Here is a 15,423-nt window from a genome sequence, read left to right as displayed (position 1 = left end):
TTTTAAAAATATATTTATTTATTTTTTATTGCATGAAAAATGGCTAAGTTCAAGATGTTTAGTCTGATTCTGAAACTAAAAGAAAGCACATTTGCGCTCAATTTTCCCTGGATAGAAACTGATTGTCTGAGAAGCAAAACTCCTCTATCTCTGTCTGTGAACAGTAACTCTCCCCAAACATAAAAACAAACTTTTCTTCTCAGTATAGTAAATATCTATTTAACAAAATGTCCTTTTAAATGCCACAAATTAAAAAGATGACCTAACTGGTTCTTTATAAAAATTGGTGATAGAATTTAAACTGATGTTGGTAAAAATAAATTATATATTTTTATCAGATTTTAAAAATAGAAGTAAAACAATGCAAACATATTTTTTATGCAAGTATTAGCTAGCATATACTTATAATGGTACTAAGATGACATACATTAACCAAATAAGAGCCAGATTACAAGTTGGGCGGCATTTTGCGCTTCCGCTAGAATTAAGATTTTTTGTGAATTCTGAACTAAGAATATCATGTCTGTGTTATATTGTAATGTTAAATATTATTGCATAAATATGATTTTTTTTAATGTTTTCAGCTACAAAAATACTCTCCCTATGAATTCAAGTGAGAAAAATATATTTTAAGTATATTCCCATTGATATTTGACATTTTTTAGTACACCTGGTGACCTGGGTGACTAGGAACAGGAAATTGTTCAACCATGACTTCCTGTTTTACAATGGTATAAATTTGAGGGAACACATAGGCCAAATTCCTTTAGTCTTTCATCACAAGGGGTAAGACCAAGGAATATAGCTGTGATGTGCGGTAAAAGGTTGTTGAGCTTCACAAAATGGGAAGTGGCTATAAGAAAATAGCAAAGCATTGAAAATGCCCATTTCCACCGTCAGGGCAATAATTTTTGCATTTCAGCTGTCACGCCTTAATCATAGACTGATGAGGTGAGATTGGTGCACACAGAGAGGTAGCCATATGGAAAAGTACCTCATGCCCATGGTTAAATACGGTGGTAACTCTTAAATTGTTTTGGGGCTTTCTGCCAGAGGACCTGGACATTTTGTTAGGATAAATCGAATCAGGGACTCTATCAAATATCAACAACATCAACTTAGGATCTGGGGAGGTGTGGTCTTAGAGCACTTGCCTTGTATTCTCCAACCTCATCAGGCATTATAGGGGCAGACTCAGAGCCTTTATCTTGGCAAAGGGAGGAAGCACAAAGTATTGACTAAAAGGGTGCCAATAATTGTGCCCCACACATCTATTTAACAAAGATTTTTTTTTTTTATAAACCTGTGTTGTGTTTGCAATGAAAGCAGAGTATTTTTGTGGATAAAGACAATTTTTTACACCATTCTTTGCTCATATTTACCAAGGGTGCCAATATTAATGGAGGGCACTGTATATATATATATATATATATATATATACATATGTCCAGGTGAGTTTGATATGCGCGGGAGGGAGCGACACACCTCTGCATGCTGATTGGCCATCACTGTGTGTGGGGTAGGTATTTAGGGGTGGTGTTTGTAGGTTCACATTATCCGGTCTGTATACCATTGAGAAAGGCTCACGACAGAACTGAAACGTCTGGTTTCTCTTCTGTTGAATAAATCAGAGTTTTTGAAAAATTTCCTGTGTGCCGGCTGTTTTTGGATCACATCCAACAACGGAGGCCGTCCGTTGGACCCAGTTCTTTCATACTATATATATATATATATATATATATATATATATAGTTGTAATCAAAATGATTAAACCCCCATTGCGAATCAGGTTTTTTTGTCAATTTTTACAGACCTTCAGCTGTTTGCAATAAATAAATCAAACAAAAACAATTGAAATAGCTTAACACAATGAATGCTGCAAGTGGTTTCCCCAAACTCAACTGAAAATGCAACGTTTAATGAACTATGCAGTCCCAAAATTATTTAACCCCTTGAGCAGAATCTCTCACAACAGCACAAATATGCAAAACAGATGTTGTCTTAAGCACACCTGATGCAACTAATCAAGGGCTTCATTAGTTGCACCAGGTGTGCTTAAGCTAGAACACATGAAATACTGGCAAGGGATTTGTTGAGTGTCACATTTGACTGCATGTTAGAAATATTGCTAAGTCGAAAGAATGGTCCAAAAAGTTAAGAGAAGAAATCAACGCCCTTCACAAACAAGGAACAGGATATAAAAATATACTGAATGTGCCTAAAGAAACTGTTGGAAGCGTAGTTCACAAGTTCAAAGTTAAAAGGAACAGTGCTTATATTACCTAGATGGGGGCAGATATGGCCATATTCAATATGGCCATATTCAATATGGCCATATTCTGCTCAGCCAGTCACCACTTACAAGGTGTCCCAAGATAGACTGGTCCTAACACTATAAAATTGGGGTTTGAATCATTTTAATTATGTCTGTGTGTGTATATATATATATATATATATATATATATATATATATATATATATATATATAGATGCTCAAAAACAAAGTATTGCAGTATGCAGTGATATCTTTTTTATTGGACTAACATAATATTTAAAAGACAAGCTTTCGAGAGTTTTCCTCTCTTCCTCAGGTCTAAAGCAATACTGATCATTCTGATATAGATACATCACATACAACAAATGTAAGGGAGGAAGGGGGTGAGAGGGGGGTCATAAAAGCAGAGAATGTGTCTGAAGGAGAAGATAGCTGAGAATAGCCAGAAAGAATAAATAAGCAGAGAGAGAAAATAGGCCAGATGAGAGGAAAAACAAAAAGGAAAAAGAAACCAATATAGGGCAATAAGATGAGAGATTATAGAAAGTTATGGTAGTGTGTGAGAAAACCAGAGTCTACATTAAGTCCTTCATTTCTGGTATTGAAATGTGTAATCATTTTCATCTCAAACGTCTTTCATTCATGAGAGTCTTTGAAATTCCCTTTAAGAATTTTAATCCTGAGGTTAAGGATGGAGTGACCAGTCTGGGTGAAGTGATGACCAACAGGGGTACAATATTCATTTTCCTTGTGGTTTTTGATCGAGTGTCTGTGTAGATTCATTCTGAGATGCAGCTTTAGGCCAGTTTCTCCAATGTAGCAACCTCTGTCACACGCTGTACACTGTATCATGCACACCACATTAGCAGATGAGCATGAATAGGATCCTTTAATATTGTATGACGCGTTGTTGTGTCTGGCTGTATTGTTGTCACATATATGTTGACACAGTTTGCAGAGTGATTTGTTGAATCGTGCAGTGCCATTCTGTGTAAGCTTCTGTTCTGTGGTTAATTTGCTGCGGACCAATCTCTGTCTCAGGTTAGGCGGTTGTTTGAATGCTAGTATGTGGGGTTCAGGAAATATTTGTTTGAGTGTGGGGTCCTCTGAAATTAGTGGTTGTAGCTCTTTAATAATTTTGCGCACTCCTTCCAGAGTCGGGTTGTAAGTGACTACTAGAGGGGTTCTTGTTTTGTTTTCCTTTTCTTTGTATTGTAGGAGTCTTTCCTGTGGTGTTTTTAGGGCAGATTTGATTTTTTTAGATATTGTCCTTTCCTTGTAGCCCTTTTGCCTAAATGACTCTGACAGTGTACTCAGGTGGTGATCTCTGTCTTTTGTGTCAGAGCAAATGCGGTGATATCTGATAGCTTGGCTGTAGATGATACCTTATTTGGTGTGATTGGGATGGAAGCTGGAATTGTGGAGGTAGCTGTACCTGTCTGTGGGTTTTCTGTATATAGATGAATGAAGGATGCCATTGGTGACAGTTATTGTGCAGTCCAAGAAGTTCACACTATGATTTGAAAAGTCCATTTTAAGGTTTATTGACGGGTGAAATTAATTAAATGATTTGTGGAAATCTAAGAGGCTTTCTTCTCCTTCTGTCCATATTATGAAAATATCATCGATGTAACAATAATATGTATACGGTTTGTGGGGCTGAGTACATAAGAATCTGTATTCTAGGTACGCCATGAAAAGATTGGCGTATTGGGGTGACATTTTTGTGCCCATCGCTGTCCCTTTCATTTGTAGGTAGTAACTGTTGTTAAAACTGAAATAGTTGTGTGTGAGTATGAATTCTATAAGCTGGGCAATAGTTGCACTATCATATTTGTGTGTTGTTTGGTGGGATGAGAGAAATTTACTGCAGGCCTCAATACCATCCTTATGCGGGATGTTGCTGTATAAGGATTCCACATCCATAGTAACTAGTATAGTGTTGATGTGGAATCCTGTAAGTAGGCCCTAGTATTTTTGACAACAGCTGTTGTCAAAAATACTAGGGCCTACTTACAGGATTCCCCCAGTTTACTCAGGATACTTGCAGGTTTTACTAATTTGGAACGTGATGACATTTTGGTCACCATGGATGTTGACAGCCTCTACACTGTCATCCCCCAGGTTGAGGGGGTGGAGGCTCTCAGATCCATGGTGACTAATAATGAACATTATGTGGGTCCTCCGATCGAATTCATATGCGAGCTGTTAATGATCTGCTTGGAGAAAAATTACTTCAAGTTCGAGGATTGTTATTACTTACAGACGGCTGGTACGGCCATGGGGTCGAATGTGGCACCCACTTACGCAAACATCTATATGGCATGGTATGAGCAAGAACTGATGAAGCCGTTTGAACACTCTCAAGTGATTTACTATATCCGCTACATTGACGATGTGTTCCTCATATAGAGAGGTGGGGATCCATCATTGCGTGAGTGGGTGTCACATTTGAACCTCATGGCCAGTCCAATACAATTTAAACTAGAATTCAGCTCTGAGGGTGTGAATTTTGTGGACCTTAATGTTTTTAAGGTGAATGACTCTGGCACTTTGAGGTTTGGTACCAAGTTGTACACAAAACCTACAGACCGGAATTCATTGTTACATGCTAGCAGCTTTCACCCTAAACACCAGAAAAAGGGTGTCCTCACCTCCCAGCTCACCAGGGCACTGAGAAATAATAGCAAGACACCCTTACAGAGGATTCAAATTAAGGAAATGGACGAGAAATTGAATAAGAGGGGCTACCCTATGAAATAGATCTGTGAGATCCAAGAAAAACTATTGGGGCCAGATACAAAAATAGACACCAATATCTTTAAAAAGGAGACATCGGAGCAACTCAATCTGATCACTATGTTCACGCCTGGATGTGAACGCATATCGAATGCTGTACGCCGCCACTGGCCTGTGGTTGGTACTGATCCCACCTTACCATTTCAGAATATGGCAGCGCCAAGGTTGGTGTATCGGAGGTCTAGGAATTTGAGGGACATCCTCGTTAAATCTGATCCTGTGGACCACTACAAAACAGAGACTTGGCTGAAGTCATCAAAAAAGGATGCTTTCCTTGTGGGAGCTGTACCATGTGTAACAGTATGTGTAAGGGAGATTCTTTCCAGCACCCCCATAAAAATCAGCGGTATAAAATAAATCATCGCTTGAGTTGCACAAGTACACATGTGGTCTATATGCTCACCTGTCCGTGTGCCTTAGTGTACATTGGAAAGACGATTACTTCCTTCCGAGATCGGATGGCAAACCATCGTTATGCCATCCGAGAGGCATTAAAAAACGGAGAGTCGGACCAACCTGTGGCACGCCATTGTGCACAATTGAAACACTCTGTGTCCAGCATTAGATCTATGCTTATAGATCATATCCCCCCTAATCCAAGGGGAGGGGATAGAGGCAAGAAGTTACTTCAACGTGAAAGCCGATGGATTTTTAAATTGGATACTCTGGCCCCGAAGGGACTTAACACTACACTGGATTTCAGCCCTTTCTATTAATCATTTCTTTATTACCCAGGAGATTGGGTGATTTAGGGTGTCCGCTTGCATTACATATATTGATATATCATATATGTATTTGTTCTACTATACTCCAATTTGCCTGAAGTAAGTAGGGGATTTGTAGCTCTTCTTTAATATTGTATAGATTATCTATATGTAGTCTAAAATGATATTGGAGCAGAATAGATCTGATTTGCAGATTTATTATTTAAGCTATGTGTGGATTTATGGCTAACAAAATTACATTAGTAATATATGGAATGCATAACTATATGGCTCTAATTATTTCGTTTGGTTTACATATGGTTAACTTTAACTTTAACTGTGCCTGATTCTCTGGGCCATTGTACAATATTAGTCATTTAGCTCTTTAACAATAGCAACCTTATGTAGGGAATACCCGGTGAGTTTGCTGTTGCGCAAGATATTTGTTTACTTGTTGCCGTTAGCAACAGTGTTGTGAGTCATTGCGCTTACTGTTTGACATGCGCAAAGCAACACCGGATACTCCCTACCCTTTTGCTAATATGCCACTGGACGCCTTGACGTTGCTATGGGTGTAGAGCTGCACTCTGTTTGTGTGTTTTTTTGTACCTGACATTGATAAAGGCACAATGCAGTGCCGAAACATTTGTCTATTTTAACCTGATGAAATAAAACTTTTATATTTTATTATAAAGCCCAGTGAGTGCCTGCTGTTTGGATATACTGGGATGGATATTTGCAGTGCACCGTGGCAATGGCTGATAGTTTGATTGTGCAATCCTTACATTGACTTTGATATATATATATATATATATATATATATATATACACACACATATATATCTTTGATAAATAGGTTTAGATAGATGATAGATAGATATTAATTTTAAGATATATCTAGTATTGTTTTTAATGTATTACTGAGTTTTATACCATTAGGTTTGAGAAGAATTAGAAAGCCAGTTTCCCAGTTAATAAAACATAACCTGACTGAGTTTCAATTTTAAGTCAAAGGCAGAAAAGGTGATTTTCCTATTTACCTTGTTATTCTAGAAGCACTCATGAGAGCAGTGGCTTTTAAGTAATTGTTTTTCAATAAATGCCTTAGTAAGCCAACAGTGTTTCATTTATATTAACCCCTAAATAACACAGCTCCAGTTTTCTTAATTGTTCCATTAATTGTCATTAAAGGACACAAAAGTATTTTTGCTTCATTTTTGTTACATCTTAAATATGTTATTTTAAAAGATATTACGGTTTTGTTTTTGCAAAATAAATGTTTCTATGCAAGGGAAACAATGTTTTTAATTGTATGCTTGTGAGGTCTGCTACTACCCACCAGTACAGCAGTGGCAATTCTGCTTATTAGCTAGTAAGCAATAAACCTACATCAGATCAAGATCAAAATTAACAAAACCTTTTTATTACTATTATTTTTATTTTTTAACATATTTGTAATTATTTGAAATCAAGACTTAGAAGGACCATGAGTTTGGTTTTGGACAGCCCTAGGAGGATTTTTTTTAGCATTGCAGATGCACATTATGGCTGGGGTAGATATTTGGCAGCATATGGGTGTGTTTTGCATGGTATGAGATTGGGTCTCACACAGAGCAGTGAGATTGCCTGAAACAGGTTTTTAATTCAAGCAAGAAAAAACAGACCTAAAGAGAGGGATAGTCATTCTGTAGAATGCTGGTTATTTGGAATCCCTGGTAGTTGATAGATGACATTTTGTTTGTAATGTGTTCCAGATTTAGGAATAATACATGATGAGAGTGATTATAGACAGAGCTCTCGGTAATGAATTGCTGCTCCTTCAGCAATAGATATTGAGGCAATGGAGCAAATTTGATAAAAGAAATAAATTGGAAAGTTGTTTAAAATAGTATTTCTGAGTCCCAAAAGAAAATACAAGTGTTTCATGTCCCTTTAAAGATCTACTGATAGAATCAGTGCCGGATTGGCCTGCCAGGATACCAGGACTTTTCCTGGTGGGCCACCATCATTGTAGGGCCACATTGAGGTCTCAGAGAAATCCTTGCAGTGCATTCTTCAAGGCTGCTTCTTCTCCTGACAAGGGTGTGGGGGCCTTTGCAGAGAAAAAATTGCCCTAGGCAAGATAGGGGGTTTAAGGTGGGGCCAGAAACATTTCTAAGGCTGGTCTGATTTCCAATTCTGGCCCTGAATAGAATATAGAATAGAATAGAATAGATAAATGCCGACAACATACGCTGTCAGCATTTATCATTGTGCCAGCAGTTCTTGTGAACTGCTGGTGCAGTGCCGCCCCCTGTAGATTTGCGGGCAATCGGCGACTAGCAGGGAGTGTCAATCAACCCGATCGTATTTGATCGGGTTGATTTCTGTCCGTGGCCTTAGAGCAGGCGGACAAGTTATGAAGCAGCGGTCTTCAGAACTTTAAAGTTAGAAAACTTTAAAGGGGCAATATACACCAATTTTCATTTAACTGCATGTAATAGACACTTCTAATATAAAGAATAATATGCACAGATGCTGATATAAAAATCCAGTGTTAAACCTTTTAAAACTTACTCCAAATTTAGCACTGTTGATGAGATTAGCCTGGGACACCCACTGAAAAGGGGCTAATAGGAGAACCTCCCCTGCATATGAAAAGACCCATTGTACAAACAAAAGCAATCTACAGTCTGTATACATCAGTATACTTAAAGCATAACATTATTATAATAAATCAGGCTTTTATATTACATGTTATTTAAAAACAAGCAAAACTATACATTTTTACAAAAACCCACCCAGATGGGCTGTATTAATGGATCATCTTCAAAACATTTATGCAAAGAATCTAGTGTACAATGTCCCATTAATACAATAATACTATATACATTTTTTCCAGAACTTTGGTTTAATGATAATTGTAAACTAACAAATAGTAAATTTTAATCAGCATTATTTTTTTTTTATTTACTGTGCTTTTGAAAATATCAAATTAAATTTAAAGAATAAATTTTATGAACAAATGCAATATCTACCTATATGTAAAATATCTTTTTATGAAATTGTATTTATAGAGTATTTTTGATATGAAATTATTTATGTCCCTCTTTTATTAGAAATAGATTCAGATTGGATGAATGCTTGTAAGATTACAGTAGATAGAGATAGTCATGTTGTGTAACAGGCAGCCTGTCTAGTGTTTTATAATGGCAGCAAATTCAGCATTTTCTCATATCTATAGAAAACTAGCTCTATTCCTTGTGTATAAGCAGAATTTTTTATACTGCCTATGGTGTTTGGCACATATTGCTAAGGTTTATCTTTCTAGTGGAGTGTTGCCAAAAGGTATTATTTTCAGTTTGCTATGTCCTACAGATGCATTTCCCACAAATTAAATGGTTTATCACACATCTCTATCACGTTATGTGCAAATTGAACAAGTACTGTTCTATGTGGTTCTACAACACTTAAAACGTAACGTTATTATAATAAATACAACATGGGGGTTTGGTTAAGCACACCTAACAAAAACATCTTATATATTAGTACACATATTGTGGGAGTGCTGCCAAAATGACCAAAGTTAATACAAGGCAAAAAGAAGTATTGGCACACATCCAAACAAATGAGACCACATATTATAGAATGCTGCAAAAAAATTGCCTACAAAAAACATTTTTACTTTTAAATAAAATTGGGATCTTAGTCACACAATATGGCCATATTCTGCTCAGCCAGTCACCACTTACAAGGTGTCCCAAGATAGACTGGTCCTAACACTATAACATTTAACCTTATTGGGCTGAATCATTTGATTCTAATATACTGTACCAAAATGATACAACTCCCTAACACATGAGGCTGCAGATTAGTGTTTTAGAAGTCTTAAAGGGACATTAAACACTAAATACATGCTAGATAGAATGATACATTCAAAGAAAAGATTAGTCCATGAGTAACATATAGATGTATTTTTTTAAAGTTTCATTAGTTGTTTAAAAAGTGACAAAATAAGTGTAAAGTTTTAGCGTCTATAAAACACTTCTCTGCTGTGGCCAATTAGTGACAGTTATACATAGGTCACTAGAGTGTGCAGCCAATGGTTGTGCTGGATCTAACAGTGTTCTGCACTTCCATTTCTAACAGGAACTGAAAAGCTCACAATTTCAGAATGGAATTACAGGCAAAGAGGACAAAATAAATAATGAAAGTATATTGCAGAGCTGTTTTATATATACAATTTATCATTTTATATTACCATCTCAAAGTGTTTAATGTCCCTTTAAGGGTTACATATGAATTTATGTCTACAAACACAATGTTGCAGGGTATCCTCTGTCTGTTGTCCTCCACTGCAGAGAGATTTTTGACTTGTGGCCACTTTGTTTGCCCACCCTCAAGAAGTCTCCAAAGCACACTTTTTTGTTCCATTAAGTTCTGCTTTTTCCTGGGGCCCCAAAGATTGGTGCAGAGGACTATTAGTTGGCCATGTGAATGGATAATGCTGATCATTCCTTATTAATGGTAAATCTTCTAACAAATATAATGTGAACCTTACTGGTTTATTTGTTTGACAGACAGCTATATACATTCTAACCAGAGAAGATAAAGCTGTAATCCCCATACAGAGTACCAAAATGTCTCATTTAGATGTCTTTTTGCCTTTATTAAATACATAAAAACAACATCTACATATAAACCATTTCTTTCCCATGTATTTATTCACAGCTATATTATGGAGAAGACTTGTATGTGTTTGATCTGCTCTAAATATCGTAGAAAATAAAGGCAACCAATGTCATTTCACACCTTCACAGTGTACAGATGAAAACAATCAAGTACTTTGCTTTACCCCAGGCACTGTCTTTATTACATTACTGGCAAATGTGTCCCTGCTTTAGCCTTCCAGAAATTTGGTACCTTTAATATAGTTTTGTAGTACTTGTAGAGCAATGTTTTTCAGGCCCTAGAGCTTTAACTAAATGTATAAAAGTGAAATGAAATATAACTAAAGTAGTGTTTGGAGAACATACTATTTTTTTATATTAGGTTTTGCTGCACCTCCTATAGGGATCTTACTCCTTCTAGTTTCTAAAATGTACAATAGTAGAAGTTAATTTCTTTTTCTGTTAAATGATAAAAGGAAGATAGCACAGAGGAAGCTGAAAAGCTTATTCCAATTAGATCAGATAATGCACACATTTTGAGTACTTTCACCTCTTGTGTTTACATTACAAATCTTAAAAGTGTTGCTCTAACAGTAGCCAATCAGAGCAGCCTTTCCAAGTTCCCATAGTGAAGGAGATAATTACATTTTATTGGGCAATTTTTTCAATCAAATTAGTTCTCAGGGCATCCCAACCCTATTGTGGTATGATATATTGTTTAAGGCTTTACATTTAATTTGCCATACACTCAGTGTAGGCCAGCAAAGCCAGTGGTAGCCACTGATGAATTACCAAGCTTCTTAAATGCATGGCTCTTCTAGGGAGTGAAAAATAACTGGCTACAGAGTTGTATGCCAAACCAGAACAATTAGACTGCGCCAAGAGATAACAGGATCCGAAAAGTGGTTATATAGATGACATCTTAAAGGGACACAAAAGTGAAAATTAAACATTCATGGTTCAGATAGAGCAGGCAGTTTTACTATAGTTTGCATTTTACATCTATTATAAAGTGCACTTTGTACTCTTGGTATTTTTTGTTGGAAAGCATACCTAGGTAGGCTTGAGAGCACAATACTCTACTGAGAGTTAGTGGTTGGGGACAATGTCCATATGCATCTTCTAACTGGCTCACTAGATTATTCAGCTAGCCCCCAGTGGTGCATTGCTGCCTTGCAAGTCACTTTATCTATGTGTTAAGCCCCTTTGCAAGAGTTAAACAGCATAGTTATATGCAAGAAACAGTGCAATAAAGGTACAGTAAAGTCAAAATTAAACTTTTATAATTCAGATAGAGCATTGTAATTTTAAACAACTTTCCATTTTAATTCTACTATCTAATTTACTCTGTTCTCTTGGTATTCTTTGTTGAAATGCATACTTAGGTAGGCTCAGGAGCAGCTGTGTACTAATGGGAGCTAGCTAGTGAGTGATGGCTGCACATATATGGCTCTTGCCATTGGTTTACTCAATGTGTTCAGCTAGCTCCCGGTAGTGCATTGTTCCTTCAGCAAAGGATTCCAAGAGAATAAAGCAATTTGATAATAGAAGTAAATTGGAATGTTGTTTAAATTTGATATTTTACTCTATTTTATGATCTGAAACCTGTATGGCATATTGGGTAAAATGTAGTCAGATTATATTCAAATCTTAGCAGCCCATCTATATCACCTGAGGCTCCTTTAGGTTTAGTTTATTGTGAAAAATAATACTTTAGGTACCTCAAAATAATCCCCATTTAAGATCATCCGCTGCAGTATGATCAACCACAATATTAAAGGGACATAAAGTCATTTTTTATATTTATGCACCAGAAATGTCTGTTTTTTTATTTAAACCTGTTACTTTCTTAGCCACAAGTGAGTTGTTTTACAATCCAGTGACACACTCCTATAATTCTGTTTAATTTTTTAAGTCTTGTTTTTCTCATCACTTTTTCTATGGTCAGATAGGAAAAAATATAATAATAATACGCTCTTGCAGATTGAGCTCATCTGCTTTAGTGTATTCAATCAAAATATTAAAGGGACATCTAATGTTTATATATATATATATACTGTATATAGCATATAAGCCTACGAGCCCATCTGCTTTGTAGATCACCTTCCGAGAGTTGATTTGCCACAGTGAAACTCTTGGTAGGGCCCTCAAACCCCTTGGTCTCTCCTAATTGTATATTAGACCTATGTTTTTAGTGCTGCAGAATCTGTTGTTGCGCTACAAATAACTGAGAATATATATATATATATATATAATTTTAAAAGCATTGCTGTTTAGAATATGGCAAGGTCAGAGCTTTGAACTATAATTTAAGATTTTATATGGGGAATACATATTGAGTTTAATGTACCTTTAAGAACAATTTGCCCAGGAGTGAAGTTATACAACATTTTGTGAAATGCAGAACTTTGCCTGGTTCCTACAATATATCTACTGCTGTTACATCTATTCCTAGTGGTATATTTGAAGGAAAACTAATATTAACTTTATAGAGACATTTTTGGCCTTTCACCAGCTAGTGCGCCATTTTGAAGCACACAGAATTACTAATCTAGTCTGAATGGCTGCTTTGGACATTATATAATTATATTCTTAGTTGTTCAAGCACAAAGTCCTACTATTCTTTAAAGTAATACTTTCATTTTTATGATTAAGGCTTAAAAACGAAAACATATTGTCCTTCAGGGATTTTTAAAAGTCTCTTAATAAAATGAGGTCAAGAAGGGTATTATTACTTTCATAGCTATAACAGTTGTACATTTTAGAGTTTGTTATTTCTGTTGGTTTGTATATGACATTGAAATTTCATTTATGGTGTTCCCGATGTTGACTTTCCGAAGCTGATACTTGTCACAGTATAATTTTATGTTTTTATTGGAACACAAGACTGCCTTTGAATCTGATCTCTAGTGAACTCTGCTTTGCAGTGCGCCTGTCAAAACAGTCATATTTTTCAAGTGGCTGTCTCCACTTTACAAGTACCATTGAGGTCTTTAGAGAAACTGTTTGGTTGACAATAAGGGTAGCTACTTAAGATAATCAAACCCATTAACTGACCCTAAAGAACAGGAATCATAAAAAGTTGTACCATTAACTATGCAGTGTAAAATATACATCCAGGAAAGTGTTAGTTTCCTACAAATATAAAGTATTAACAAAGCAAATAAAGCAAAGATGTTATATTCACTGCAACATAAGAATCTATATTATCAACCCATTTTTATTGCAACTAATTATTCACTTGGTTGCTGAGCAATGCGATGTAGCCTTCTTTGTCATTAAAGCAGTATAACATTTATAAGATATAAATATGTATATAAATATATACTTAAGTATTAAAAAACTGCATTGGAATAGATCTGCATACAAAATATATGTTTACAGAAATTAATGTTTGAAAAAAACAAAACATTAAAAATTGTAATAAAATGTTAGCAAATTTTGCGCCTTCACATATCAAGTAATCACTGTGCAGAATGTAGGAAGGTTATGGTTCTAAATTACATGGGATACTGTACACTCTATTTTGGGGTGTGGGGGAAAAAAGGCAATATTCATATTTAAATCACCGGAAAAGCAGACAAAAGAAATAGTGAAAACACATTCCAAACTTTATTTACAAAGCATATTAATACATTTTTGGGTAACTTCAGTGGCATATTTAGGTTTTGTGCTGCCCTAGGCACTCAGAATTCTGCTGCCCCCCCCCCCCCCATCTGGCCAATCTTTTTTGGTGAACATTACTTTTTTCCTCATGTTCAAATGTATATGTTATGTGAGTGTGTGTGTGTGTACATGGTGAGTGTGTGGTGTGAGTGTTTGTAGTGTATGGAGTGTGTAGTGCAGTGTGTGGTGTATGTGTGGTGTAGTGAGTGTGGGTGTAGTTAGACTCCAAAAGGGTCGCCCCCTTTAAATCTGCTGCCCTAGGCAAGTGGCTTGTTTGCCTAGGCCAAAATACCTCCCTGGGTAAATTATATTTTAAGTTTTAAGAGACATGAAAGTCAAATTTAAATGTTTATGGCTCAGGTTGAGTGTGTAATTTAAAAAAGACTCTAGTTACTTCAGGAAGCTCGCTGGTGAATGGGGGCTACATACATATGCCTCTTGTCATTGGCTCACGAGATGTGTTCTGTCTCAGCAGGGCACTGGTGCTCTGGAGCTGACTTTAAACAAATAGTTGTTTGATAGCAGTAGTGCAGTGCAATAATAAAAAAACTCTAACAGATTTCCTTTTTACTCAGTAATGCCCATTTAACATTATTTTAAAAGTGAGTTTTATTTGTTGGATCTTTTTATTGCTGCCATCTGTTTACACATAAGGCACTCAAAGTTTTTTATTTTTTTTCTTCTAAATTCATTTTTTGCAGATTCTACTTTGTTAGTTGACCTTTTAAACGCATTGATTTTTTTCTTATGTATAGTACACTGGTTGCGTTTTTTAATTGCCAGATATACATGCTTCTATTAAACTTGTTTTGGGTACTTCATCACCAGAGAGACCTTCTATGACAATTAACTTTGTCTGTGAAGTTTATTCACTTTTCATATTTCTTTTCACGGACAATGATTGCATTCATTATTGTCTAGACAAGACAAATGAACGCAAGGAACCATATGTAGGGCTCAAAGGAATTAAACGGGAATAAAAGAGCTGCCGTTTTGAAAACAGTTCATATTGGCTAGGTTATAAAACATGTTTTTGAAAGGGTAATGCTTGAATTTAATCTATCCAAATTAAGAATGCATTTTTTTAATTACCTGCTTTTTATATAGTTATGTGCTGTTAAATTGTGCAAATATGTGAGAACGCAAGAAAATGCAGAGCCCTTAGATAAATATATTTGTATTATGTGAGATTCTTTAAATTGTTTGCATGCTTTAGCCATTTATTTAAGATCTATGTTAGCATGTTGAATTGTTTAGGCATGTATAGTATTGCAGACCCCTCCTATGCAAGAATTCAATTTAAGGAACATTACACTCAAAATTAATTTCC

General features: G+C 35.8%; 1 protein-coding gene across 1 annotated transcript in view; it reads left to right on the top strand.

Annotated features, from left to right (window-relative positions):
* UNC5C (unc-5 netrin receptor C) overlaps positions 1-15,423 on the top strand; it is a 555,959-nt gene that overhangs the window by 504,299 nt on the left and 36,237 nt on the right. The gene's annotated exons all lie outside the window — the stretch shown is intronic.

The sequence above is a fragment of the Bombina bombina genome, chromosome 2 (genome assembly GCF_027579735.1).
Source record: "Bombina bombina isolate aBomBom1 chromosome 2, aBomBom1.pri, whole genome shotgun sequence".
NCBI lineage: Eukaryota > Metazoa > Chordata > Amphibia > Anura > Bombinatoridae > Bombina > Bombina bombina.
This window is presented reverse-complemented; position numbering and strand designations above follow the sequence as displayed.